This window comes from Bos mutus, chromosome X (assembly GCF_027580195.1).
Source record: "Bos mutus isolate GX-2022 chromosome X, NWIPB_WYAK_1.1, whole genome shotgun sequence".
Lineage (NCBI taxonomy): Eukaryota > Metazoa > Chordata > Mammalia > Artiodactyla > Bovidae > Bos > Bos mutus.
The window spans coordinates 102,947,212-102,974,507 of record NC_091646.1 but is presented as its reverse complement, the minus strand read 5'-3'; the positions used below and the strand labels follow the sequence as shown (position 1 = coordinate 102,974,507).

General features: G+C 40.0%; 1 protein-coding gene and 1 pseudogene across 1 annotated transcript in view; one reads left to right on the top strand and one right to left on the bottom strand.

The window, feature by feature from the left end:
- IL1RAPL1 (interleukin 1 receptor accessory protein like 1) overlaps positions 1-27,296 on the top strand; it is a 695,400-nt gene that overhangs the window by 62,381 nt on the left and 605,723 nt on the right. The window lies entirely within an intron of this gene.
- On the bottom strand, positions 17,324-20,488 carry LOC102273301 (transcription factor SPT20 homolog pseudogene; annotated as a pseudogene).

Below are 27,296 nucleotides of genomic sequence, written 5' to 3'. Positions count from 1 at the left end.
TAGAAATCAGAGTCCAAAAACTATGGAATATTAACTCAATTATGTGGATAATTGTTGTTGTTGTGTCACTAAATCCTGTCCAACTCTTTAAGACCTCATGGACTCCAGGCTCCTCTGTCCTCCACTAACTCCTGGAGTTTTCTCAGATTCGTGTCCATTGAGTCGGTGATACAATCCTCTGCTGCCTCCTTCTCCTTCTGCCCTCAGTCTTTTCCAGCATCAGGGTCTTTTCCAGTGAGTCAGCTCTTCAAATCAGATGGCTGAAGTATTGGAGCTTCAGCAACATCTTTCCAATGAATATTCAGGGTTGATTTCCTTTAGAATTAACTGGTTTGATCTCCTTGCAGTCCAAGGAATTCTCAAGAGTCTTCTCCAGCACCACAGTTCAGAAGTATCAATTCTTCAGAGTTCTTCTTTATGGTCCAACTCTTACATCCATATATAACTACTGGAAAAACAGTAACTTTGACTATACAGACCTTTGTTGACAAAGTGATGGGTCTGCTTTTTAATATCCTGTCTAAATTTGTCGTAGTTTTCCTTCCAAGGAGCAAGCGTCTTTTTATTTCATGGCTGCAGTCACCATCTCAGTGATTTTGGAGCCAAGAAAATAAAATCTGCCACTGCTTCCACTTTTCCACTTCTATGTGCTGTGCAGTGATGGAACTGAATGCCATGATCTTAGTTTTTTGAATGTTGAGTATCAAGCCAGCTTTTTCACTCTCCTTTTTCACCCTCATCAAGGGGCTCTTTAGTTTCTCTTCACTTTTTGCCAATAGACTGGTATAATCTGTATCTCTGAGGTTGTTGATATTTCTCCCAGCAATCTTGATTCCAGCTTTTGATTCATCCAGCCTGGCATAGCATTATGTACTTTGCATATAAGTTAAATAAGCAGGGTGACAATATACAGTCTTGTTGTACTTCTTTCCCAGTTTTAAACCAATCAGTTGTCCCATGTCCAGTTCTAACTGTTGCTTCTTGACCTGCATACAGGTTTCTCAGAGGCAGATTAGGTGGTCTGGTATTCCCATCTCTTTCAGAATTTTCCAATTTGTTGTGATCCACAAAGTCAAAGAATTTAGTATAGTCAATGAAGCAGAAGGAGATGTTTTTCTGAAACTCCATGGATAATTAGCAACTTTTGTATTTCTTTTCTCTGTGCTTTTAATGTTTCCTCTAAAATAAGAATGCTACTTCCTGGCTATTTAGGTTATCATCAAAATATATTCCTTCTTGTTTACTGAAGACAATTTAGTTATTCCATTTAAACCCCAAAAGGCTCCAGTGAAGAACAGATTCATTTCTTCTCTCTTCTGTAGGTGTCAGGATCCTTATCCAGTGTAGTAAGTATTAAAGTAACATCTACCTCTTTCCCTTATAAGGACCCTGGTGATTAGATTAGATCTACTTAGACAATTCTGGCTCATCTCATGATTCTTAATTTTATCACATTGGCAAAGTCCATTTTGCCATGTAAGGTAATATATTCACAAGTTCTGGAGATTCATATGTGGACATCTTTGGGGAACCTCTGCTCTGTTCTCTATAGTGCTCATCAATGTTCAACTCATTTGTAGGAATTTGTGGATGGGGAAGGGAGAGACAGTAATAGAGTTGCAGGAATTGGGAGGATGTTTAAGGTGCCTTCAGCTGAGCTTGAGTCTGTGCTCTCAGTGGGGCACTTTCACTTAAAAAGGTATGTGGCTAAGCAGGCAACATAAAAGATACCTTTAGCGTCATTCCTCAATAGACAGGTTGAAGGAGTTAAGATAGGAAATTGCATGTTAAAATTAAATGAGTCATACTTAATAAAACAGAACAATGTGTGAGCAGAGTAAGCATTATAAATTGATGTAGAAATACATATAGATATAGTATATATATTGAATATGTACTACATAGTAAATAAAACTCAAAAAATGTTCACAAGGAAAGGAGTTTTAAGCAGACAGTTGATTTGCAAATGTCATATATTCTTTTGACCAAAACAGCTGTTAAGTTTTGTGAATTACTTTCCTTGGGATATATTAAACGCCCACTATTGACTGTCAGGAGAAAATCTACCTTGCCAGGTTTTTCCACTGGTGGAGATGATTATGTATGTGTTATTCACTGTCAAATTTTTATGAGAATACCAAGTTAAAATCAAAAGTGAAATGTACATAGTAGAAAATGGCAGTATGAATTGGTCTATCTCATATTACTTATTGAACACTTACAATGTACCAGATTCTACAATTATGAGTTACAGTCCTTTTGCTTGAGGTTTTTGAAGTATAATAAGGTAAATTCTTCTGGATATGTAGATACTTATAATATAAAGTGGATTACATGGTAGCCTAAATAACATGTAAACAAAGAGCTGTAAAAGATTATGAAGGAGAGTAATTACGATGTAAAGATGTCTTAGAGTAAGTACTGTTTGAAATGAGTTTTTACTACAAAGGTGAAAAAGAGACAGGGACACTCCAGGCAAGGAATTAATGTTACCTAAGTTAGATAGAATATAAAGGATGTAAAATCAAAAGCTTTGGCAGAGATAGAGTCTGTTGTACCTATGATCACAGTGGGAGCAAGAATGGAAAGGTTCAGGGTAGCTTTTAGATCATATTCCAATTGTGAGGGTGTTGTACTTAATTCCGTAGGAGGTAATGAATTTTGAAGAGGGAGATGTGTCATCCAGCCTCCTTTTGAGAAAAATTGATTTGGCTGTCATGCATTAGATAAATGGAATGGAGGTAAGATCAGAGGGAGGGATAATAGTTAACAGCTCATTACCAAATGACTTAAGTGAGAGATAGTGGCAGCTTTGACTAGAATAGTGGGAAAGAACTGGAAACGAGGGGATGGATGGGAGAGACATTGTATAAAGCAGAATCCATATGATTTAGCAACTGATTTAGGAGGAAAAGGGAGGGGCCCATAATGACTGGTTGGTTGCCTGCTTGGATGACTAGGATAATGTGGTATGAGAAGCTGTTTAGTCATTCAGTTTTGTCCAACTCTTTGGGACCCTTTGAACTGTAGCCCACCAGGCTCCTAGGTCCATGGGATTTTCCAGGCAAGAATACTGGAGTGGGTTGCCATTTCCTCCTCCAGGGGATCTTCCAGACCCAGGGACTGAACCTGAGTCTTCTGTGTCTCCTTCATTGCAGGCATACTCTTCACTCGCTGAGCCATTGCAAAAGGCCGAAAATGGGGCATATGATATATTCTGGTCTGTAACTGATTGGATATAAAATACTACAAGAAATTTGAGAATGACCATTTCAAACAAGTATTTGAAAATGAGGTTGGATGTTCAAGTGAGAGTTACAGACAAGAGATTTAGGAGTTTTAGTCTAAAATAATCTCAGGATGGCGGAGAAGGGACTTTGTAGCTCAGTTAGTCCTAGGAGCTCTTCTCACGTGCCCTTTCCCCATATCTGCCAAATGGCTGTCTATCCTATATTCAAACTTGGGGTCCATGACATCCTAAAACAGCATTTCTGTTTCCACCATTCAGTTAGAAATTCCTTCTTTACTGTGAGCTCTTCAAAGTCCCTTCTTTTTGAGCCAAGTTTTGTATCCTGAGACCCTACACTGGAGCCATTGCAGCTCTTCATTCAGTCTCACAAAAGTTCTTCTGCTATTTGAAGAAAGCTGTAACATCCCTGTTAAGGCTACTTTTCCAGTAAAGCAGGGCATGTGAATGATGCTCAGAGACAATGTAATATCTTAATGCCTTCTTTGGCTGTGATCCTTGCTAATTTTCCAAGATATCAATAAACTTAGGGAAAGCAGAAAACATAATTTGACTGGGTTCCAAACTCAATAAGTCTAACATTTAAAACTGAATTTTAAAAACCCCTAATGGGACACAAGGTGAAGGGGGAGGAAGGATGTAGAGGTGGGAGAAATGGAGAGAGTAAAATGGAAACACATACACTACTATATGTAAACTAGATAGTCAATGGGAATCTGCTGTATGACTCAGGGAACTCAAACTGGGGCTCTGTAACAACCTAGAGGGTTGGGATGGGATGGGAGGTAGGAGGGAGGTTCAAGAAGAAGGAGACATACATATACCTATGGCTGATTCATGTTGATGTATGGTAGAAACCAGAAATATTGTAAAGCAATTATCCTTCAGTTAAAAATAAATAAATAAATCCCTAATGGGAATCATTAGGGTTTCCCTATAGACAGATTCCTAGGGACACATGTATGCTTCTATTACATCTCCCACTACTTATATTCCTGTATTCTTATACTTCTTATATTCCTGTGAGAAGGAATATAAGGCTTCCCTGATAGCTCAGTTGGTAAAGAATCCACCTGCAATACAGGAGACCCTAGTTTGATTCCTGGGTTGGGAAGATCTGCAGGAGAAGGGATAGACTGACTACCCACTCCAGTATTCTTGGGCTTCTCTTGTAGCTCAGCTGGTAAAGCATCTGCCTGCAATGCAGGAGACCTGGGTATGATCCCTGGGTTGGGAAGATCCCTTGGAGAAGGGAAAGGCTACGTACCCACTCCAGTATTCTGGCCTAGATAATTCCATGGACTATACAGTCCATGGGGTTGCAAAGATTCTGACACGACTGAGTGACTCTTTCATTTATTCTTATACTTCTTATATTCCTATATAAGCTAAACAGTTCTAGTTCTCACAGTGATTCATATGAAGTAGTTTCCAATAACATCACTCTTCTTTGGTCTAACTACCATGGAGAAGACTAAGACTAGCCCCTCCCTCCATCTAAATATTGTTAATTAAAAAGAAATATTCGGGGAGGGAGGAGGGTTCAGGATGGGGAACACGTGGATACCTGTGGCGGATGGATTCATGTTGATACATGGCAAAACCAATACAATATTGTAAAGTTAAAAAATAAAATAAAGGAAAAAAGATAAAAAAGAAAAAGAAATATGTTGTTGAAATCAGTTTGGTTACATCCCCCAGCTGGCTTATAGTCAGCATGCTGCCACTGATGCCTGTTCATCTCTGCGGCTGGCTGTGTAACCAAGTGGAGGCTCTTCCCTTAATTGATGATGCATTTTGCTTTGTTGTAGCTAATGTTACTCTAACAGACATGATCCTTTAGACCCTAAATTGATCATATTTATCAGGTTTGCCTTTCCCAATGTGAAATGGTAAACAATGTATGTTTATTATAGAATCCTTTTACCTAGCGGAGTTCTTCCAGTTTGATAGTAAGTTGTCAAAGTCTGGGAGGGAATTTGGTGGTCGGGGTGGGGCAGGAGAGGGGCGCTGGGTTGGGGGGATGTCATTAAAGTAGTATAGATATAAAATGTGCTTTGTAACATGGTATTGACTGGAAACGTATATGGCCACAAGTGTTGATTCCTGAAAAAACTGCCCAGTCAGTAACATGTTAAAATAAGATGATACTGCTCTTTTAATCTGAATTTATTCTCATATAAAATAATACTATGTTTAGTTAAGAGCCTGAGCTCATAAATCAGCAGACCTGAGTTCAAATCCTGTTCTGTCATTTTCCATTTATTTCTCCTCTAAATCTATTTTCTTAAGTGTGAAAGGAGGATATGAATTTCTTCTTTCTAGGATATTGTGGAGGTTGAGGAGATGATGTGAATAAAATACTTAGAACCTTGTTTGGTACATAATAAGTGCTTATTATTTTTCTCTGCAAGTTTGATTATAGTAAAACAAAAATCAGTTTATGCTATTTACATTAAATTTCATATTGAAATAAAAGGTATAATACTTGGGTAGAAACATGTAACATATATGGTGAGCATCAGTTTTGTTTTTGACTTTTCCTAAAAGTAGATTTTGATTTGCTCTACCTTCTTCCTATGCTTTATATAAGCAGCAAAACATTCATTTTAAGGATGAGCAAGGCTAAGGATACAGTCTATAAATATGTGGCCTTGATGTCTTTACATCTGTGCTTTTACCAAAGCTGACCTAGCATCATCTGTGACCTTCGAGAACCTTCCTATTTATAAAGAGTATTCCATTACCCATTTGTCATGGCTAACCCTGAGTAAAGAACGACGTTGGGCAGATGGTGGGTACTCCCCTAATCCACTGACTGCCGACTGCCTCCCCTCTACCACTGTGTATGTTTCATTTCTGTCCTCTCATCAGCTGTATTTAATGTTATATTTAACCTACCTCTTGATATTTAAATTTTATTTAATATATTTTATTTATCTTTTAGAAGTTCTAGGAGTTGCCTTATTTCAAATTGATTAGGTAATTTTATACAGATATAGATATTAGGTAATTTTTATACAGATATATATATATAAGTATATATCCACCTATAGGCTTTATGCTTATCTTTCATTTCTTCGTTTTAAAATTGCTGGCTGGTAACTTTAAATCTGTAGTGTTTCACTACAGAGAGGAGAGAGAGAGCTGCTCTTTATTCTTTCTAATGAATAGAATAGAAAGGCTCTTTATTCCCTTTTGTGCTTAGTTGGTTTTTGTTTGTTCATGTTTTCAATGAGCTGATCATTTTCCTTGGAATATTATTTGTGGGGTGGGGGGGATTCTTTGAGGCCTAGTATGAAGGGGAACTCTTCTGGAAAGGATTTCCATTTGCCTTCACAAGTGCCTAAAGTGTGATCCTGATCCCCCTGGGATCACTGTAAATTAAATGAAATTCATGGCTTGAGGTTTGGGGGGAACTATGTAAGTCATATAAATGTGTGCTATAAATCTACCTTAAGGATGTGTAACAGGTTGGAGAGGGTCAAGCTTAGTTATGTTTCATCATTTTTTTAAATGATGTAGCCCTTAGCTTTACTGGATGGAGGTTTTCTCCAGTTTGAGATTTGACCAAATCCCCTATCCCTATGCTTTCAGGCCTGTGCCACCGTTAAACCGATCCTATGGTGACTGAACTTCGTAGGTTTAGTAAAAGCCCTCAGGAAAACGTCTTCAGTGGGTCACTTAATTCTTTGAGCTCAGGTTTTACTTAGATTTGGCCTACAAATCTATTTCATTTTGAGAAAAAAAAATCAGTATTTTTCCTCATTTTCAGTGGAAGGATTGGTTCAGATGACCTAGTTTGTCATATTACTAGAAACAGAACTTACCCACTGTTTACTTATATAGGAATTTTCTCAACCAAATTGTATATTTAAAATTTCGGATTTCTTGGACATAATTCTTATTCTCTGACCTTCCTTCTCTACTGTCATCTTTACTTCTAATCTCCATTTTAGCTTAATTTTACCATTGGGACAATTTCTATCAACCTTAAGCACCTTGAAATAGTTACTCTCATTAACATGATAGGGATTTTACCAAAAAATGGATGTGAGAGTTGGACTATAAAGAAAGCTGAGCACTGAAGAATTGATGCTTTTAAACTGTGGTGTTGGAGAAGACTCTTTTTTTTAAACCATTTATCATTTATTTATTATTATTATTTTTTTTTTTTACTTTACAATATTGTATTGGTTTTGCCATACATGAAGAGTCCCTTGGACTGCAAGGAGATCCAACCAGTCCATCCTAAAGGAAATCGGTCCTGAATATTCATTGGAAGGACTGAGGCTGAAGCTGAAACTCCAATACTTTGGCCACCTGATGCAAAGAACTGACTCTTTGGAAAAGACCCTGATGCTGGGAAAGATTGAAGGCGGGAGGTAAAGGGGACGACAATGGTTGAGATGGTTGGATGACATCACTGACTCAATGGACATGAGTTTGAGTAAACTACCAGAGTTGGTGATGGGCAGGGAAGCCTGGCGTGCTACAGTCCATGGGGTCACAAAGAGTTGGACACAACTGAGCAACTGAACTGAACTTACAAAAAAATATGATCTAAAAAAAAAAACCTTCTGGATGATTTGGTTGTGTGATTTAAGAATGACTGCATGACTTTGAAGAAAGAGTCAGGACTTGGAAAACTGGGTGAAATAAAATGATGTAGTGAGAAACTCATAGGTAGAAAGAGAGCACTATTGAGATGATTGACCATACTATTTAGATTGTCAGGGAATTAAATGAAGCCAGGGAGGTGTTACGGAATATAAACTGATTAAAAGAGGTAAGACAGGAAGGAATGATGGAGGAAGTAAAAGCACAGGAGCCCATGTTAATCTTGGAGAATTCTAACCTGTATTCAAATTTTTATAAACTCAATAAATGAATATATAACTGTTGACCACATAAATTAGGGCTATTAGGTAGTCTTTTCTTAGAACTAATTATCAGATATTATCCATAGTAAGGGATTTTTTTACCCCAAAAGAATATACTTGGTCATTTACTCATGTAACTAATACCTTGAGATGGTAGAAAAATAGAAAGTTTCTAAAATAGAAAGTGAAGTCAAACAGAGAAAGAAAAATATCATATGATATCATTTATATGGAAATTCTAAACTTAAAAAATGATGAAAATGGACTTATTTACAAAACAGAAATAGACTCACAGAGAATGAACTTTATAGTTACCAGGGGGGAGGATAGGGGAAGGGTAGTTAGGGAGTTTCGGAGAAGGCAATGGCACCCCACTCCAGTACTCTTGCTGGAAAATCCCATGGACGGAGGGGCCTGGTAGGCTGCAGTCCATGGGGTCGCTAGGAGTCGGACACGACGGAGCAGCTTCACTTTCACTTTTCACTTTCATGCATTGGAGAAGGAAATGGCAACCCACTCCAGTGTTCTTGCCTGGAGAATCCCAGGGACGGGGGAGCCTGGTGGGCTGCCATCTATGGGGTCGCACAGAGTTGGACACGACCGAAGCGACTTAGCAGCAGCAGCAGCAGTTAGGGAGTTTGGGATTGACATGTACACACTGCAGTATTTTAAATGGATAACCAACAAGGATCTACTGTATGGCACATGGAACTCTGCTCAATATTCTGTAACAATCTAATTGGGAATATAACTTGAAAAAGAATAGATATATGTATATGTTAAAAGAAACAAAAAAAGAAAGTAAGACATCTGATATTTTATGATTCTTTTTTCATCTGGAGATAATAGAAAGAATTGGAGAAAATCTGAGAATCTGAAAGTCTCACTGTGTTATTTTCCTACCAGATTTTATTCCCCTGCTATGCTTTCTCATTTGTAACAGTTTAATGTACTACAGTTGAAAGGAGAGTATAATATGTGATTATATTGTGGAGTATAATACATGAAAAAACATATATAGATAATACTTTATCTCTAAATTTTGAAGTGCTTAAATGTTTAAATTTGCTTGACTAAGCAACTTATTGAGCTGTTTCTGTCTCTGGCACTATGCTGTTTTGCATGTATTTTCCTCTTGAATCCTCAGAAAATCCTAAGAGCTAGAAATTTCTATTGCTATTTTATAAGTGGAAATAAGACTCATAGAAAATTAGTAACATGTAACTTTATTGTTCATGAGATTCTTCCACTTATATTTAGTTTCATGTACATTTTAACTGTGATCCTCATATCAATCCTATGAGTTAGGTCAGATATTATTACTTACTTTATACAAGAGGACAAAAAGACTCAAAGGAGTGAGACTTGCCGAACCAAGCAGCACACTGATATAGATGGGCGCTCAGTCTCAGTGCTTCTAATTAACAATGTATTAACTGTGCCATGGTGCCAACACTTCTTTGACAGATAAGTGATGATGATGATAACTTTAATGATTGTACAGAGCTTGGGATTTAGAAAACCATTACTGATCAACAGTAACTTCATTTAATAATTTGTATATCTTATGTCTAATGCTATGAGAAGAACCCAAGGGAGTTGCACAATGTGTGAAGAATTCTAAGAAGACTGTAAGAAGTAGACAATATAATCATAAATAACAATCTATATCCCAACAATTTATTTAGCTTTGTCAGATATATGTTTTAAAAAGTATTCTTTGTTATGTGCTCCAATGATTACAACCAGGAAATATTTGTAACATAAAACTATCACTCCAAGATAATTTTTTATTTCTTTTCAGATGTCAAAAATATCATGTTTGTAAATGTAGATATGATGATCAAAATCAAAAGGAGTGTTCAAGATAATACCATTAAGCTAATTGGCTAGAATTGGTTTTGCTTTGTTTATTTTAGATTCTTACTGCAGGTATGTCATTGAGTCACAGAATCAGTGGGAAAAAACCATATCTGTTAGCTATTAATAATTCTGACATTAAAAGGTCATATCAATGTATTTCAACTCTGGAATTTTAAAAATGTTTATAGTATAATACATTAAAGAGTTTGAATGTGCTTAGTCGCTCAGTCTTGTCAGACTCTTTAGGACCCCATGGACTGTAGCCCACTGGGCTCCTTTGTCCATGGGGATTCTCCAGGCAAGAATACTGAAGTAGATTGCCATGCCCTCCTCCAGGGGATCTTCCCAAGCCAAGGATCGAACCCAGGTCTCCCACGTTGCAGGCAGGTGCTTTAAATTTGAGCCACCAGGGAAGCCCAAGAATACTGGAGTGGGTAGCCTATTCCTCCATGGGATCTTCCCAACCCCAAAATCAAACCAGGGTCTCCTGCATTGCAGGCAGATTCTATACCAGCTGAGCTACCTGGGAAGCCCTAATAAATGTTAGAGATTGGACTTAAAGCCCATGAACCTTACCTTAGCACTATACTGTAAACCCTTAAATACTCCCAACAGGAGATAAGTGTTTCCACAATTTAAGGTCGGGTAAATTGGCCAACTGCATGTCTTGGTATCATGCTAAAACTGCAAATTTTTAGAGTCACTTAAATGTTTCTTGGCCATATAAGTCTTGGGTTACAGATGGAGTAGTCAGGAAATAATTATAGGAGTGAAAATTAAGATAAAGCTTAAAAAAATTAAGATAAAGCTCAGATTAATTATAGCTCACATATTTCACCCTTTTATATTTTTGCTTCCTTTTGGGGCATAAATACAAATTTAATATTTTTAACATTTCTGTCAAAACATTTCATAATGCTCATTTTTATTTTTACATTAATTTTCATTGGGGTAGAGTTGCTTTATAATATTTTGTTAGTTTATACTGTACTAACTGAATTCATTAACTGATTCACTAAGTGAATCAGCTATAAGTATACATATATCCCCTCTTTTTTGAATTTTCTTCCCATTTATGTCACCACAGAGCAATGAGTAGAGTTCCCTGAACTATACAACAGATTCTCATTAGTTATCTATTTTATACATAGTATCAATAGTGTATATATTTCAATCTCCCAACTCATCCCACTGCCCCCTTTTATCTATACAGTTGTTCTCTATGTCTGTGTCTCCATTATGGTTTTGCAAATAAGATCATTTATACCATTTTTCTAGATTCCACATATATGCATTAATATATATTTATCTCTGACCTACTTCACAGTCTCTAGGTCCATCTACACCTCTACAAATGACCCAATTTCATTCCTTTTTATGACTGATATCCCATTGTATGTATGTACTACATCTTCTTTATCCATTCCTCTGTTGATAGACATTTAGGTTGATTCTGTGGCATGGCTACTGTAAATGGTGCTGCAATATTGTAAATAGTGCCCCTGCTTCATGACTTCTTACATCCCATTGGCCCAAGCAAGTCACATGGTAGACTCAGACTCAGTGGAGGTTACATGTCAAAGTATTTGGGTACAGGCAGGAGTGAAGAACTGGGACTATTAAGAACTGGACATGCTTTACTAATTGAATCTAATAAAGTATATAACCTTCTGATTGTCTAATTAGAACTGAATCCTAAAAGACACACACATACACACACACTGTTCATTTTCTGCTTATCTTGTGCTTTTTGCTAATATGATTCATTAGCTAAAATATTCATTTCTGTAGAGTCTGAGGAAAAGAATAGCAGACTTTTAAATAGAAATATCACATAGTATGGACTGTGTACTCAGGATACAAGACAAATATCTACATGTTTATCAAGTAAAATTTGTGTGTATGGACGTTTACAAGCATACCTTGCAAGAAAAGCACATTTAAAAAATAAAAATAAAAATGAGCTGATCATTCTAAAAAACATTCCAGTTGCCTGTTATAATGAAATTGTGCTAAGTGTCACTCTTAAAGCAATGGAAATGGTATTTGCATATCAGTTTAATTGCTTTGGATTAAACATTGAAAGATGAGAGCCAAGAGAACTTATTAAGCTGAAATGAGGGCAAGTGATAAAAAAGTGATATTATGTCAACACTACGTCTGGATGTCTTTTGCTATTTCCAGTTTAAAACCTAATTTGCAGCGTTTCTTAAAATTATCACTGAATGCCATAGAGTCTTGAAATATAATATCAAAAATTAGAAAGTTAATGCATGAATTGTGCTTGATCAATACAATTTGAAAGCTAAGCTTGAGTTTTCTCTAGTTTATTTATTTGTTCTTAATGTACTAGACTGTAAGCATTTGAAAGAGATTGTCTCATTTATGGCTGTCTTTAGGGATTTTCAGAGAAGGCAATGGCATCTCACTCCAGTACTCTTGCCTGGAAAATCCCATGGACGGATGAGCCTGGTAGGCCACAGTCCATGGGGTCGCCAAAAGTCGGACACGACTGAGCGACTTCACTTTCACTTTCATGCATTGGAGAAGGAAATGGCAACCCACTCCAGTGTTCTCGCCTGAAGAACCCCAGGGACGGGGGAGCCTGGTGGGCTGCCATCTACGGGGTCACACAGAGTCAGACACGACTGAAGCAACTTAGCAGCAGCAGCAGCAGCAGCAGCTTAGGGCTTTTGGTCTATCTGGTTGTAGGTTGTCAGTAAATATTTGTAAATGAATGAATGCGAAGTATGACATCCCCATCATAGTTACAGCTGTGAAGCATTTTAGGTGAAGGGTTGGGCACTGCTGGTTTCCACTGGTGCCTGCAGCTGTACCCACAGGCTCTCTTTCGCTCTGAAACAGTGTGTGTTCTCTGGCCAGCTCCCTCTTTGTATAAGGGAACCATCAGTCATTAAAGTCCTCATCCATCTACACTGAAGCAGGCTATGTGGAGTGGGGCATGTGTTAGACAACTTAATTTGCAATTTATAGGGTCTCCTGTAGCGATGTTTGGTTTGGGGCTTAGATAAGCAACTACCATTTGTTGGCTGTGTCCACAGCATCAGAAAATGATGTCACAGCATTTGATAAATCAACAATAATGCCGATCTCATTCATTTGCATTGGAGAATTAGTACCACTTCCAGGTGGCCCCCATTCCTCATCAGAGTGATTTCACATTTGCCAGATAGCCTATCTTGTTATATCATCTAAAACATATCCTCTGATTTTGTGAGAATAACTCCTCCATTTCAATCATTCTGGATAATTTACTTATGGAATATCTAAGGGTTAGTATTAGTTGTTCAGTTGTGTCTGACTCTTTGCAATGCCGTGGACTACCGGACTCCTCTGTCCATGGGATTCTCCAGGCAAGAATACTGGAGTGGGTTGTGATTCCCTTCTCCAGGGTATCTTCCCAACCCATGGATTGAACCTGGGTTTCCTGCATTGCAGGCAGATTCTTTACCACCTGAGCCACTGGGGAAGCCACGAGGTTCCCCTAAAGCCCCTGAAAATGAAGCATTTTATATGCCACAACTGTTGTATTGTTGTTGCTTTAAATTTTTATTCATGGCAAAAAAAAGCACACAAAACATTACATTTGCCATCTTAATCATTTTTAAGAATACAGTTCAGCAATATTAGGTATATTCACACAATTTCTATAACATTTTCATCTTGCAAAACTGAAAGTCTACTCACTAAACCACTCCCCATTTTTCCCACCATATCTAAGTTCTATCATCCCAAACATAGCATTCCAATCTAATAACACTCCATCAGACTGTTATCACATGACAAAAACATGGAAACAAAGACAGGAGAACATTATCTTATTTGCATACATTGGTATATGCCTGGAATTTAAAACCTCTAATAAATGAGGTGGTTTGAAATAAAAAGGAGTATCTTACTGATTAGTCGTCTTCTTGCTCCTTAGTAGCCTTGGAATTTTATAAAAAGAAACTTTTATGTTATGTATGTCAGAATGACCTAGGACTGAACTGTGAATTCAGGAATTTTTTGGTTCAAAGTGAAGAAACAAACAAGAGCTGTATTTAATTTTCTTATTTCTCATCATTATATTAACCTCTGCTTAAAGTTAAATTACTTTTAAATAGAAATAATACTCATTTAGTATTCTTTTAATGTTTTAAAGACACTTGTGACATTAAACACAGAGTTAGAGAATATGTTTATAATTATATAAATAGTAAAATTTTAACCATTTAAGTAAAAACACTAATATTCTATAAATATAAATGCAAAAATCATAAAATCTATGTTTGAAACAATTAATATGGCACACTGGAAGCACCAGTAGTTAAGTACTGCCAAAACCACAGATGTGAATGGAGAAGTGGTGAGAGATGGGGAAGAGATACAGGACAAATCCAGGTTAAAAAAAGATCTTGTATAGCCAAACAATATAGTCTGAATTTGATTCTACAGAATAAGCAGATAGAGGAAGTATATTAAGCAAAAGAGTGTGACATGGTCAGAAATGTCACAGATGAAAATATTTTATCATTAATTCATTTGCTAGTCCCAGGACTTAATGAGGGTGGGTGATTGTTCAGCTATTAAGAAGGAATCCTGAGAATTTCTCTAGGAATCCTTCAGAGTTAGAGTAGAAGGAGTTTGAGATGAGAAGGGTATGCAGATAGATTTTGTATTTTTTAAATTATTTAAAATTACTTGGTGATTAATTCAGTTACTTGGTGAATTATTCTAACACCAAATAGTAAAGACTATAATACCATCAACAAAAAGATGAATGTCACCATATTTGGACATGTTAAATGAAAGATGGTTACCAGTCATCTAAGGGAATGCTTCAAATAGCAAATATCATTACAATAAAATTAAGTCTTTCAACAAAAGTAACTATTTACAAAATATTTTTTCTGATATTTTCAAATATTTCATTCTTTTCCAGCAAACTTCAATTCCAGAAAATCAGGAAGATGACATTTTTGAGTGATATAAATCTTTACATTCACATATAAGATATTTTAAAAGTATTTTCCACATGAATGCATTTACTCAAGTTTTTTGGAGGGAGGACGTTTGAACTAGTCATTTAATTTCTTACATTGGTATCCTAAAATATATTGTTTAGGAGCTATAGAGATTTTTTTTTTTAATTAGCTAGCATGTGTATTAAGAGATATCTTCATATTAAAATTATTCATTCTTACCCCGTTGTCATTTCCTTCAACAGCTCATCTAAACTTACCATTTTTTATTCACCCATCCCTTATAAGTCAAGAAACTTTTACCCTTTCTCTCTTGTGATCATTATCTTATCTGATAGGGACAAAATAATTGAGACAGAATAGAGGAGCAAGATGAATGGCAGATAGCAGGTGCATTTGTATATTATGAAGTGTTTGCAAAATAATAAGCACCACATGAATAATGCATTTGAAGAATATTGTCTGGCAAATGATATTGGGTCATATATCCAAATCGTCCTTCAATTACTGAAGAATGAAGTACAAATGCCTAATGCATCCAGTTTGATCAGACAGAGAAAGAATTCACCATGTGGTGCATCTACTTAGAGTAAAAACACCACGGTTTTTTAAGACAGGACTAAAATCTTTGTATTTATATCGACAATTTGAAAATGTAAGCAGTATGTAATAATAAATATGTCTTGTGTTGTTCTTAAAAAGATTCTGAAGTAATGCAAGTCAGGACTTTGGAGGGGTTGGTGTGCTCTCCGTTTGACCTTTTGACTGGCTTGCTGTCTGCTCACCAGGTGGCTGTGGCTGAGCTGCTGGGGCCACTACTGTTGCCACAGCCACTGGGTGCTGCAAGATTCTGAACTGTACTGGCCGAGGCTGTGGGTGCAGCTGCAAGGTGGAGGCGAGCTGAACTCTGTGCTGAGGGAGGCTTGGCCGGGGGCCTCTCTGGGCAGAGCCCACCTGAGACAACACAACTGCCTGGGGCTGCAGAACCATGGCTTGCTGAGCAGATAAGGCCATTTGACTGCCTGAACCTTCTACAGGATCCTGTGGCACTGACTGTGGAGGATGTGAAGTTGTGGGCTGTTGAAGTTGTGGCTGTGGCATCAGCTGGTAGAGCCACTGCTGTGTCGGCTGCTGCAGCTGCTCCTGGGCCTGCTGGGGGTTCAAAATGAGTGAGCCTGGTGAAAGCTGGAGTAGAGTGAACGGCATGAGACTGGGAGTATTTTTAACAAGTTGAACACCTCCTTGAGAAGAAACTGGTAGTGCGGTAGTCTGCACATTTGGTGGCTGAGCTCCTGCAGGCAGGGGGCCGAGCTTGATCCCTGTGGGCTGGCTATCTGGCTTGATCCTTGTTGGCAGGAGGCCGGGTGTGATCCCTGTGGGCTGGCTGTCCGGCTGGATCCCTGTGGGCAGGGTGTCTGGCTGGATTCCTGTGGGCAGGGTGTCTGGCTGGATCCCTGGGGATAGGACCCTGGGGCTGATCCCTGTGGGCAGAGTGTCTGGCTTGATCCCTGCAGGCAAGGGGCCAGGTGAGATCCCTGTAGGCAGGGGGCTGGGCAAGATCCCTGTGAGCAGGGTGTTCGGCTGGATCCCTGTAGACAGAAGCACAGGCTTGATCCCCATGGGCAGGAGCTTGGGCTTGATCTCCCTGGGCAGGAGCCTGGACTTGATCCCTGTGGTCAAGGGGCCAAGCTTGATCCCTGTGGTCAGGGGGTCGAGCTTGATTCCTGTGGGGAGGTGGCCAGGCTTGATCTCCATCGGCAGAGGGCTGGGCTTGATTCCTATGGGCTGGAGGCAAGGCTTGATCCCTGCTGGTTGGTGTTCAAGCTTGGTCCCTGTGGGCAGGGGGCCAGGCTTGATCCCTATGGGCAGGGGGCGAGGCTTGATCTCTCTGAGCTGGGGGCCAGGCCTGATCTCTGTTGGTTGGTGGTCAGGCTTCATCCCTGTGGGCAGGGTTCCAGGCCTGATCCCTATGGGCAGGGGGCCAGGCTTGATCCCTATGGGCTGGGGGCCAGGCTTGATCCCTATGGGCTGGGGGCCAGGCCTGATCTTCGTTGGTTGGTGGTCAGGCTTCATCCCTGTAGGCAGGGTTCCAGGCTTGATCCCTATGGGCTGGGGGCCAGGCTTGATCCTTATGGGCTGGGTGCCAGGCCCAATCTCTGTTGGTTCGTGGTCAGGCTTCATCCCTGTGGGCAGAGTTCCAGGCTTGATCCGTATGGGCTGGGGGCCAGGCCTGATCCCTATGGGCTGTGGGCCAGGCCTGATCCCTATGGGCTTCGGGCCAGGCCTGATCCCTATGGGCTGCGGGCCAGGCTTGATCCCTATGGGCCGGGGACCAGGCTTGATCCCTATGGGCCCAGTGTGCCAGGCTTGATCCCTATGGGCTGGGTGCCAGGCCCGATCTCTGTTGGTTGGTGGTCGGGCTTCATCCCTGTGGGCAGGGTTCCAGGCTTGATCCCTATGGTCAGGGGTCCAGGCTTGATCCCTTCAGGCTGGGGGCTAGGCCTGATCCGTATGGGCTGGAGGCCAGACTTGATCCCTGTTGTTTGGTAATCAAGCTTCATCCCTGTGGGCAGGGGGCCAGGCTTGATCCCTATGGGCTGGGGGCCAGGCCTGATCCCTGTTGGTTGGTAGTCAAGCTTCATCCCTGTGGGCAGGGTTCCAGGCTTGATCTCTATAGGCTGGGGGCCAGGCTTGATCCCTACAGGCTGGGGGCCAGGCCTGATCCGTATGGGCTGGAGGCCAGACTTGATCGCTGTGGTTTGGTAGTCAAGCTTCATCCCTGTGGGCAGGGTTCCAGGCTTGATCCCTATGGTCAGGGGGCCAGGCTTGAGCCCTATGGGCTGGGGATCAGGCTTGATCCCTATGGGCTGGAGGCCAGACTTGATCCCTGTTGTTTGGTAATCAAGCTTCATCCCTGTGGGCAGGGGGCCAGGCTTGATCCCTATGGGCTGGGGGCCAAGCTTGATCCCTGTTGGTTGGTAATCAAGCTTCATCCCTGTGGGCAGGGGGCCAGGCTTGATCTCTATGGGCTGGGGGCCAGGCTTCATCCCTGTGGGTTGGGGGCCAGGCCTGACCTCTATGGGCTGGGGGCCAGTCTTGACCCCTGTTGGTTGGTGGTCAAGCTTCATCCCTGTGGGCAGGGGACCAAGATTGATACCTGTGGGCAAGAGTCTGGACTTGTTGCCTATGGGCAGGGGATCCAGCTTGATCCCTGTGGGCAGGGGTCCAGGCTTGATCCTTCTGGGCTGGAGGCCAGTCTTGATCCTTATGGGCTGGAGACCAGGCTTGATCCTTATGGGCTGGGGGCCAGGCTTGATCCCTATGGGCTGAGGGCCAGACTTGATCCCTGTTGTTTGGTAGTCAAGCTTAATCCCTCTAGGCAGGAGTTCAGGCTTCATCCCTGTGGGCAGGGGGCCAGGCTCCATCCCTGTGGGCAGGGGGCCAGGCTTCATCCCTGTGGGCAGGGGGCCAGGCTTCATCCCTGTGGGCTGGGAGTCAGGCTGGATCCCTATGGGCAGGGGGCCAGGCTTGACCCCTGTTGGTTGGTGGTCAAGCTTCATCCCTGTGGCCAGGGGACCAAGACTGATACCTGTGGGCAGGAGGCTAAGCTTGATCCCTCTAGGAAAGGGGCCTACCGTGATTCCTGCAGGAGCTGTAGTAGAGTCCTGCACTGGCTTAGAGCTGCTCCCTAAGGCCAGGCCTCCTCCACCAGGCTGCACCTCTTTGGTGATATTCAGACCAGAGGATGTGGCTGACGCTTCAGTCCTTTGTGATGAGCCCACAGTGGACAGGGCCATGGCAGGAAATGAGCTAACTTGACTCACCTCCATAGAAGATTCCTGGGAAAGACTTGGTAGCTTAGGAGCAGAGGCAGGAGATGGAAATTTATGAGAGCTGCTTGCCTGCTGAGAAGTGAAACTGTCACCCCAGGAGCTCTTTCCTGGGTTCAAGGGAAGTCTGATGGGTGAAGGTGGATGTTTGGCTCCCTTGCCCAACACTGAAGACTGAACCGACCCGTTCTTAGGCTGTTCTGGTTCTTTCCCTGGAAAAGGCTGCCTGAAACTAGCTGAGTCATCAGAAGACTGAACTGACCCAATCTTAGGCTGTTCTAGTTCTTTCCCTGGAGGAGGTTGCCTAAGATCAGCTGAGTCACCAGAAGACTGAACCGACCCAGTCGTAGGCTGTTCTAGTTCTTTCCCTGGAGAAGGTGGCCAGACATCAGCCAAGTAACCAGAGCTGTATGACATCTGCACTGGATATTGGGTGCTCTTCTGGGATGATTCCTCAGATGGACTGACCATCCTCACATCATCAGTCTCTGGCCCAGACAGGAAATTACAGGGATGGTCATCTGTGAAGGAATGGTAGGGAGACATCTGTCTCTCATATATGACTTTTCTTTTTTTTTTATGGGGCATGCTTTTTCCAGAGATAAGTGGGTCATTAAGTGGATGCATGAGCATCTGCTTTGTTGCCGGGGAATGACTGCTGTCTTCATATCCAAATATAGAATCTTCTCCTACTTCATAAGTTGGCCAGACTGTTGGTTGTAAGTCATCATATTTGAAAGACTTAGTATGTTTTTCCACATCCACTTCAGAAGGCACAGCCAAATCACAGGGTCTCTGTTTCCACGTATCTACACACTTGCCTGCTTTCAAAGTTTTGAGGTCATACTGCTTATCTGTTTTACTTTCTTGACTTTTTGCTAAAGAAGGCAGGGCTGTTAGCTCAGGAGGAAGTGCGCTGGGAGGAAAATCCTGCTGCCGATTCAGAGAGGCTGTAGAAAATCTCTTCAAATTCCTTTTCATGGGACGAGTGTTCAGTTTTTGTTTGTTATAGAGCAGTCTGTTTTCAGTGCAAGCTACTGATACAAAAGGGTCTAAACACAGTGGTTCAGCTGTAGCTAAGATCAGTTGGCTCTCAAGCAAAAGTTTGTCCTCCTGAGTCCAGTTCTGGTGATCGCTGGCTATGGCCTCTACATCGCAGGCTAACGTCTGCATGGTGGGACGTAAGAGAATATGTCTGCTTTGGTAACTCGGAGGCTCCCCTTCACTGAACTGCCTGTAGTTCCGTATTTCCGCTATGACACACCCCTCGTGAAAAACGTTAACCAGAGACTTCTCTAGGAGATTCATCAGAACAGGAGGTAATTCTTGAGCATCTAAGTATTCGAGCAATTCCCCTTCTTCATAAGGCAGTTGAATGCTCTCTGTAAATGATTCATTTTCCCCCTTGAGCATCAGCGAATAGCCCTGCTTTCCTGGGTACAGGTTAACCACCAAACAGGGCAACGATTCTCTCCTAAGGAGCTTCTCTAATAGGTTCACGTTGCTTCTTAATTCCTCCGCAACCTCAGGCTCTTTTTCACTTTCTTCTACATAAATGTCATAAAGTTTTTCATGGAGAGACATCTCCCCACTCGAGTTTTTCCTTTTCGGAGGTCTTTGTTGGGCACTTTCAATGACAGACTCTGCAAGATCCAAAGCTCTTTCTAGAGATTGTTCCATTGTAGTACAAGAGGGGGGCCGAAAGGAAGAGAAAATGGAAGTGTCCTGACAAACAGGGTAAAAATCGTCTTTAATATCAATGTGTAGATCTGAAAACCACCCCTCCCGAACTTCACAGTGGGACCACCAGCCTAACTTTAGTACGCCAAGAAACTTGCCTCCACGGAAGTGTTACACAAAATTCTTGTGAGTTTCTGAAAATATTTCTATCTATAGGGGTTATGGCCTTTGTGCTAGGCCTGGCCTCACCTTTCCGTCATCTCCTCAGGCGCAGCCGGAAGTCGTTGATGTCAGGGACACAGGGACTTCCGGCGCCGACGTGCTCCTCAACAGCCTCTGCATTCGGCCCGCCTCCGTGGCAGCAGTGGGCTGGCTATTGAACTGCACTTCCGGTTCTCCTCCCTGTACTTCCGAATGGCGAGTTGGGCCAGACTTCAGTATCCAGTCCGTGCGGCTTTTCAGTTCAGTTCAGTCGCTCAGTCGTGTCCGACTCTTTGCGACCCCTTGAATCGCAGCACGCCAGGCTTCCGTGTCCATCACCAACTCCTGGAGTTTACTCAAACTCATGTCCATCGAGTCGGTGATGCCATCCAGCCATCACATCCTCTGTCGTCCCCTTCTCCTCCTGTCCCCAATCCCTCCCAGCATCAGAGTCTTTTCCAGTGAGTCAACTCTGCGCATGAGGTGGCCAAAGTATTGGAGTTTTAGCTTTAGCATCAGTCCTTCCATGAACACTCAGGACTGATCTCCTTTAGAATAGACTAGTTGGCTTTTTAAGGTGATAGCAAAAAAACTTTTTTTTTTTTTTTTTTTAAGGAACTGAGGCAGTGTTATTCCTTTTTTAATGTGTAAAGTCATAGCTTTTATTTCAGCAAACTTATCTAGAATTATTTTCTTAGAATCTTTCTTCTGTTTCTTTGATTTGCTTTTTTCCCCTTTAAGGATTTCAGTTATAAGTACACTGGATAATCTCTTCCTGCCTTTTCTATCTTGTTCTTTCTAAAACTTTTTGTTTTATTTCCTTATTTCTTTTCTATCCTTTAGATCTTTTAGGGTATCCTTGATGACCCTTTGTTAATTGTGGTTATACCTCTTCTCCCTAGGGAACTCCATATTGCTGCCATGACAAATTGCCATGAACTTGGTGGTTCATGCCATGAACACCCCTGTTTTGTTTGTTTGTTTCCTCATAGTTCTGCAAGTCAGAACACAGAGCAGTCTCAGTTTAGGGTCTTATAAGTCCAAAATCAAATTTTTCTGTGCTAGGCTCTTAACTGGAGGATATGGGGAGGAAACCACTTACCTGTAAGCTCATTCAAGTAGTTGGCCACATTCAGATTTTTGTGGTTATAGGATTATGATTAAATTCCTTTTTTTTTTTTTTTTCTGATTTCTGTCAGGGGCCACTCCCAGCTCCTAAAAGTTGATCACATTCTTTGCAAGTGCCTTCCTCCATCCTCAAGCCAGTGATGACATGTTGAATCCTTTTTATGCTTCATGCACCTTTGACTTCCTCTTCTACCACCATCTGGAGAAAATTCTATGCTTTTAAGGGCCCATGTGTATAATCCAGGGTAATACTCTCTATTTTAAGTCATAGTGCCATATAATATACTATAATCCCAGGAGTGTTAACTCATTATTTTCACATGTTCTGAGAATTCAAGTAGACCATCTTTCACTGGCCATTTTAGAAATTCTGCCTGTCATAGGTACTTTGTAATTCAATCTTTATTTATTCTGTTTCTACTAAGTTTGATTAGCTCCTGTTTCATAATTCATGTTGTTCTTTTGTCTTTAAAGTTTAAAAAAAAGTTTATGATTTCAATTCTGCAATGCTTATTTAAATATACGATTCCTGTTGGAGTGTCAAGTTAAAATTTTCCTCAGTTTTGTGCAAATGTGAATGTGTATGTTTGCATATGTGTTCTGCAGTGGTTTTATCTGCTGAATTAATTCTCATTGTTTACTTTTTTTTGTTCCTCCTGAACCAGCACTAGAAGATACTTTGAAGTGGGTAGGTTAGGGGATTGCATGGCTTATTTTGATTTCATATTTTAAGGTCACCTTTTTTTTCCTGTCATTATGACATATTGATTTTATTATTATTAACGTTGGTTGTTGTGGTGGTATTTTTCAACAAATTGTACATTTTTTATGTCTGATTTCTTCTGATTCTTAGTCACAGTCTTCATTCATTCATTAGAGTCCTTTATCTTCAGTCAGTTCCTTTTTTCCCCTCAGTCTTTGAAGGACATGTTTCCTCTTAAAGGTACCTCACTCTTCCTAAGAAGGGATGACCACCTCTGGTGCTATACTTTTTCTGTACTCCTTTCTTCTGATTTCCCAGTAACCAGCACTCTAATATACCTGGTCTCAAATCATATCTCAGTATTTCCCATCTCAGAGTTTGACCTCAGAAGTCTCCTACAAATTGATAAAAATAAGACCATTAATCCAGTAGAAAAAAAAAAATCAAGATGACAGTTCACAAAATAAGGGATACAAATGCTATTTAAGTATATGAAGAATATTCAACCTCACAATTAATAAAATTGCAAGTTAAGACAAAAATAAATAAAAGACCATGTTTTAACCTATTAGATTACCAGAGATGAAAGCAATTCATAGCTTACCATGTTAGTTAATGGTATGAGAAAACTGGCACTCTCAAACATTGTTGTTGAGGGTGTTAATTGGTCCAATTCCTGTGGATAACAAAGAACCTAGTAACAGGATTTGCCCTGAGGATTGGCTTCAGGGTGTCTGGGGCTCATCAGTGGGGATTTTTTCACCATTGGAATGTACTTATTAAAAATTGACTTTTCAATTTTTTAAAAAAAGTGCAGCATTTACCCTATTACTTTGTATACCACTAACACATAACTGTGATCCATCAGTGGGGCAGCAATATTTCATCCTGAATATCACTCAACAACATGATAGTACTCAAGAGGAAATGAATAACAAGGACAAAAGCCCAGGGAAATTCTGTATTTAAGGGAAAATGAGAGAATGAACCAAGATACAAAAGGAAAACCAGGAAAATAATAAAAACTCAAGATAAATGGACATAAATAAAATTAAATTGTAATATGCTCCAGCCAGATAACAGTTGAAAGTCAGGTTACTGATAATCCTACTAACAGTATTTTCTGAGAAATAGTGGTGAGAAAAATCAGACGATGGTAGGAAAAGAGATGAGCCTGGGTTGAGAAAGTGAGGAGAGTAGTTAACACTCCCACTGAAAGATTTTTATTGGTGAAGGGAAAGAGGTAAGTCATAGGTAGATATAGAGGACACACACAGGCACATGAATATACAATATCTCTCTGTAAAATCTCTCAGTATTGCACCAGTGGATCAAGTAAATATTACATGCATAATGATATTATCAATAATACTATTTTGGAATTTGGGGAAAGGATGTAAGCCCTCTTGTAGACTTTTATTCAACAAATGACAAACTAACATACCCAGAGCCACAATTCAAAGTAATAATTTGTTTATCTTGTGTGCTTTATACATTATTGACATGAAGTGAAATGAAGTCGCTCAGTTGTGTCTGACTCTTTGCAACCCCATGGACTGTAGCCTACCAGGCTCCTGCATCCATGGGATTTTCCAGGCAAGAATCCTGGAGTGGGTTGCCATTTGCTTTATACTTTATTGACATGATAAATGGTAAATAAAAACACCAGTAACTGCACAGTCAAATTATGCCACGATACTTTGTACAATTTGGACTCCAAATAAATCCATGTTAGTAAAGAATACAAGAAGCCAGAACTAATGTAATAACTTTTTAAATTAGTCACCAAGGTGGTCAATTACCATCGTATTTAATAGACTAGTGAACAGAAGGGTTTTGAGAGTGGGAATGATTACAATGCTGTTGCATAGATTGTAGCTTTGAGAAAGCACTCAAGGAAAAGATATTTGGTTAATCATTATGATACTCTTCATGTATGTATGAGAAATTATTTGGGAAAACCCTGCATCCTGATAAGGCTAAATATAACGTGGATGAATTCTTCCCTTCCATAAGAGTTCTCTCTCCCTTTGTTTTCTTGGTATTATCATAATGGACTTTTAAGGAAAGAAACTGATTTTGTGATTGGAAATCATGTATACAGTAGAGCTATTTTCAGTACTTTGTAATAGTTGTTTCATGCAGGAAGAACATGAGAAATAATCTGAAAGTATTGATAGAAATGTATTGTGACAGCAGACTGTTACACGGTCTCTTTTGTAATTATTCCATCTCTCCTCTGGCTTGGGATAAATGTTTTTCATATACCCATACTGTTGAATACTGAATTTCAAAATGTCTGTTCTAAGTTAACATCCACAAATATTCAACTATCCAGTTCTAGAATCTCCTTGGTGACTCATCCATCTCAAACCAGGAGAGCACAGCTAATAAGAAGCCCTCATTCATGGTATTTTCTTCCTTCCTTCCTTTCTTTCTCTCCCTGATGCTACATCTAGGGTTGCCTTCACATCAACGGCAGTTCTTTCTGGCAATGATATGAGATGAGTTTAACTGAATTTCCAAATATATGAGACTTCACTCCTGGAAAGGGTGTTCTGTTTATATTGAGCCTTTCTATAAAAATGAAAAGTTGAATCTGAAGAACAGCAATGGTAGATGGTTATATATGCAGTAGGATAAGGAGATTAAATATAAAGAACTATATGATTTATCTCTTTTATGAAGTGCTGCTGGAAAAGAGATTAAGCTTTTAAAAGTGGTGACCTTGATATAAATTCCCTGTTTAACCAGTGGTGAGAATACTATGAATAATGAAGGGGATGTGGAACACCGCCAGGCCTATGCGTGAAGATTCAGAGATGCAGTAGGTTGACAATCTAAAAGGTTAAACCTTCAGAGCAGAAAATGGTAACAGCAATAAGACATACTGTGTAATGGTTTGCTCATTACAAAGTGTTTTTATATCAGGATGTTGTTCACTTCTCACAACAACTCTATGAGTTTAAGTATCCTCGCAATTTTATCATCAGTTAACTGAAGTTCAGGGAAGGACAAGTTATTTATCCATGATCACAACAGCTTGTTAGTGGATTTCTTTGCCCTCGCAAATGTCCTCTTCTTTAGTATTCATTATCACATTTTGATAAAGATGCAACCCACTTATATCTTGTTTTTAACACTTTTAATCATATCTCTAATATCACTCCATGACATTGCATTCTGCCAACCTGAGTGTATTTTATTCCTACCTTCTTTGTTGACAAGAATCCATAGTACAGTTGTCACAGTCTAACTATGTTTATATTTATAAGGAAATATAAATCATGAGCTCATTTTCTTTTCCCTGAAAATGGCCTATTTTCACCAAGTAAAGTTATTAGATTTCTGATATTTAAACCATTTGTTCTTTTAGGGAATTGTAGGTGATTCAGATTAATGGCTCTTCTTTCAGGTCAGAAAAATGTAAAAATTGCAGTTGACTGGAATTGATACTAAAATTGCCTTAAAAGTATTGAAAAGAAACCAACTGTGAAATGTGCATAAATTATACAGAGTAAAAAAGTCTCTTCTCAAAAACATCCAATTCTGCTTTTAAATTAAATTAACTCACAGTTTAATTCTCTCCCCCGCCCCTTTGTTTTAGATACAAGGAAAGGCTTTCCTCATAGATAGGAAAATGCAAAAGCACCCTTATTTATTAAATGGGCCATGTTTAGAGATGTTATATGTAATATTTGCAAATATGTAATTTGTTTACCTCTTTCTTTTACCTCCTGGGTGACTTTTAGCAATTTATGTGTAATGTAGATTAAACAGTCATATGTTTGTTTCCTAAACTACTATATTAGCCAAGATCTAGTCAGTTAAAGCAAGTTCATTCTAAGCAGTTCAGTAGGGATAATTTAATGTGGGAAATGGGTTATAAATATGTGAGAAGTGCTGAAATGGTGGGACATAGGCAATCCAGGGATTAGCAACCACCCCTATATATGAAGGGAAGAAGAGAGGAAGGAATTGGTGTTATCAGACCCAGAAGCTGAAACAACACATCCTTTCTTGAAAAAAATCCAACCTGAAAGTCAGTTGTCATGAGAGCCTGGGACATGGGGAACGTATTTATGGGACAAAGTGGTAAACAAGATGAATAAGACTCCCTTTCTTGTGGAAGAGAAAATAAAAATAAAGTCAGGAAAAATATAAATTAGTGATCATTGATAGGATAAATATAATACAGAGTGGTATACTAAAGAATTATAAGCCTTTATTGTTTTCATGGATTATTTTTGTATTAATTTGGTTTTATTCAATATTGCATTGAGGTAATATTTACCTTAATTTTTGAGTTTTTGGCACCCCTCACTTGCATCACAGGCTTCCCTGGTGGCTCAGTGGTAAAGAATCTGAAGAGACACAGGTTTGATCCATGAGTGGGAAAGGTCCCCTGGAGAAGGAAATGCCAACCCATCCAGTATTCTTGCCTGGAGAATCCCATGGAAAGAGGAGCCTGGAGGGCTACAGTCCATGGGGTTGCAAAGAGTCAGATATGACTTAGTGACTAAACAGCAAAAACACTGACATCACACTAGTTCCATTGGGACAAAACTAACATTTCAAGGGATTTCTAGTTATTTTGCTTGAGCAACTAGATAAATGTTGTGTCTGTCAGTGATAGAGGGGAGACTACTGCTGCTGCTGCTAAGTCGCTTCAGTCGTGTCCGACTCTGTGCGACCCCATAGACGGCAGCCTACCAGGCTCCCCCGTCCCTGGGATTCTTCAGGCAAGAACACTGGAGCGGGTTGCCATTTCCTTCT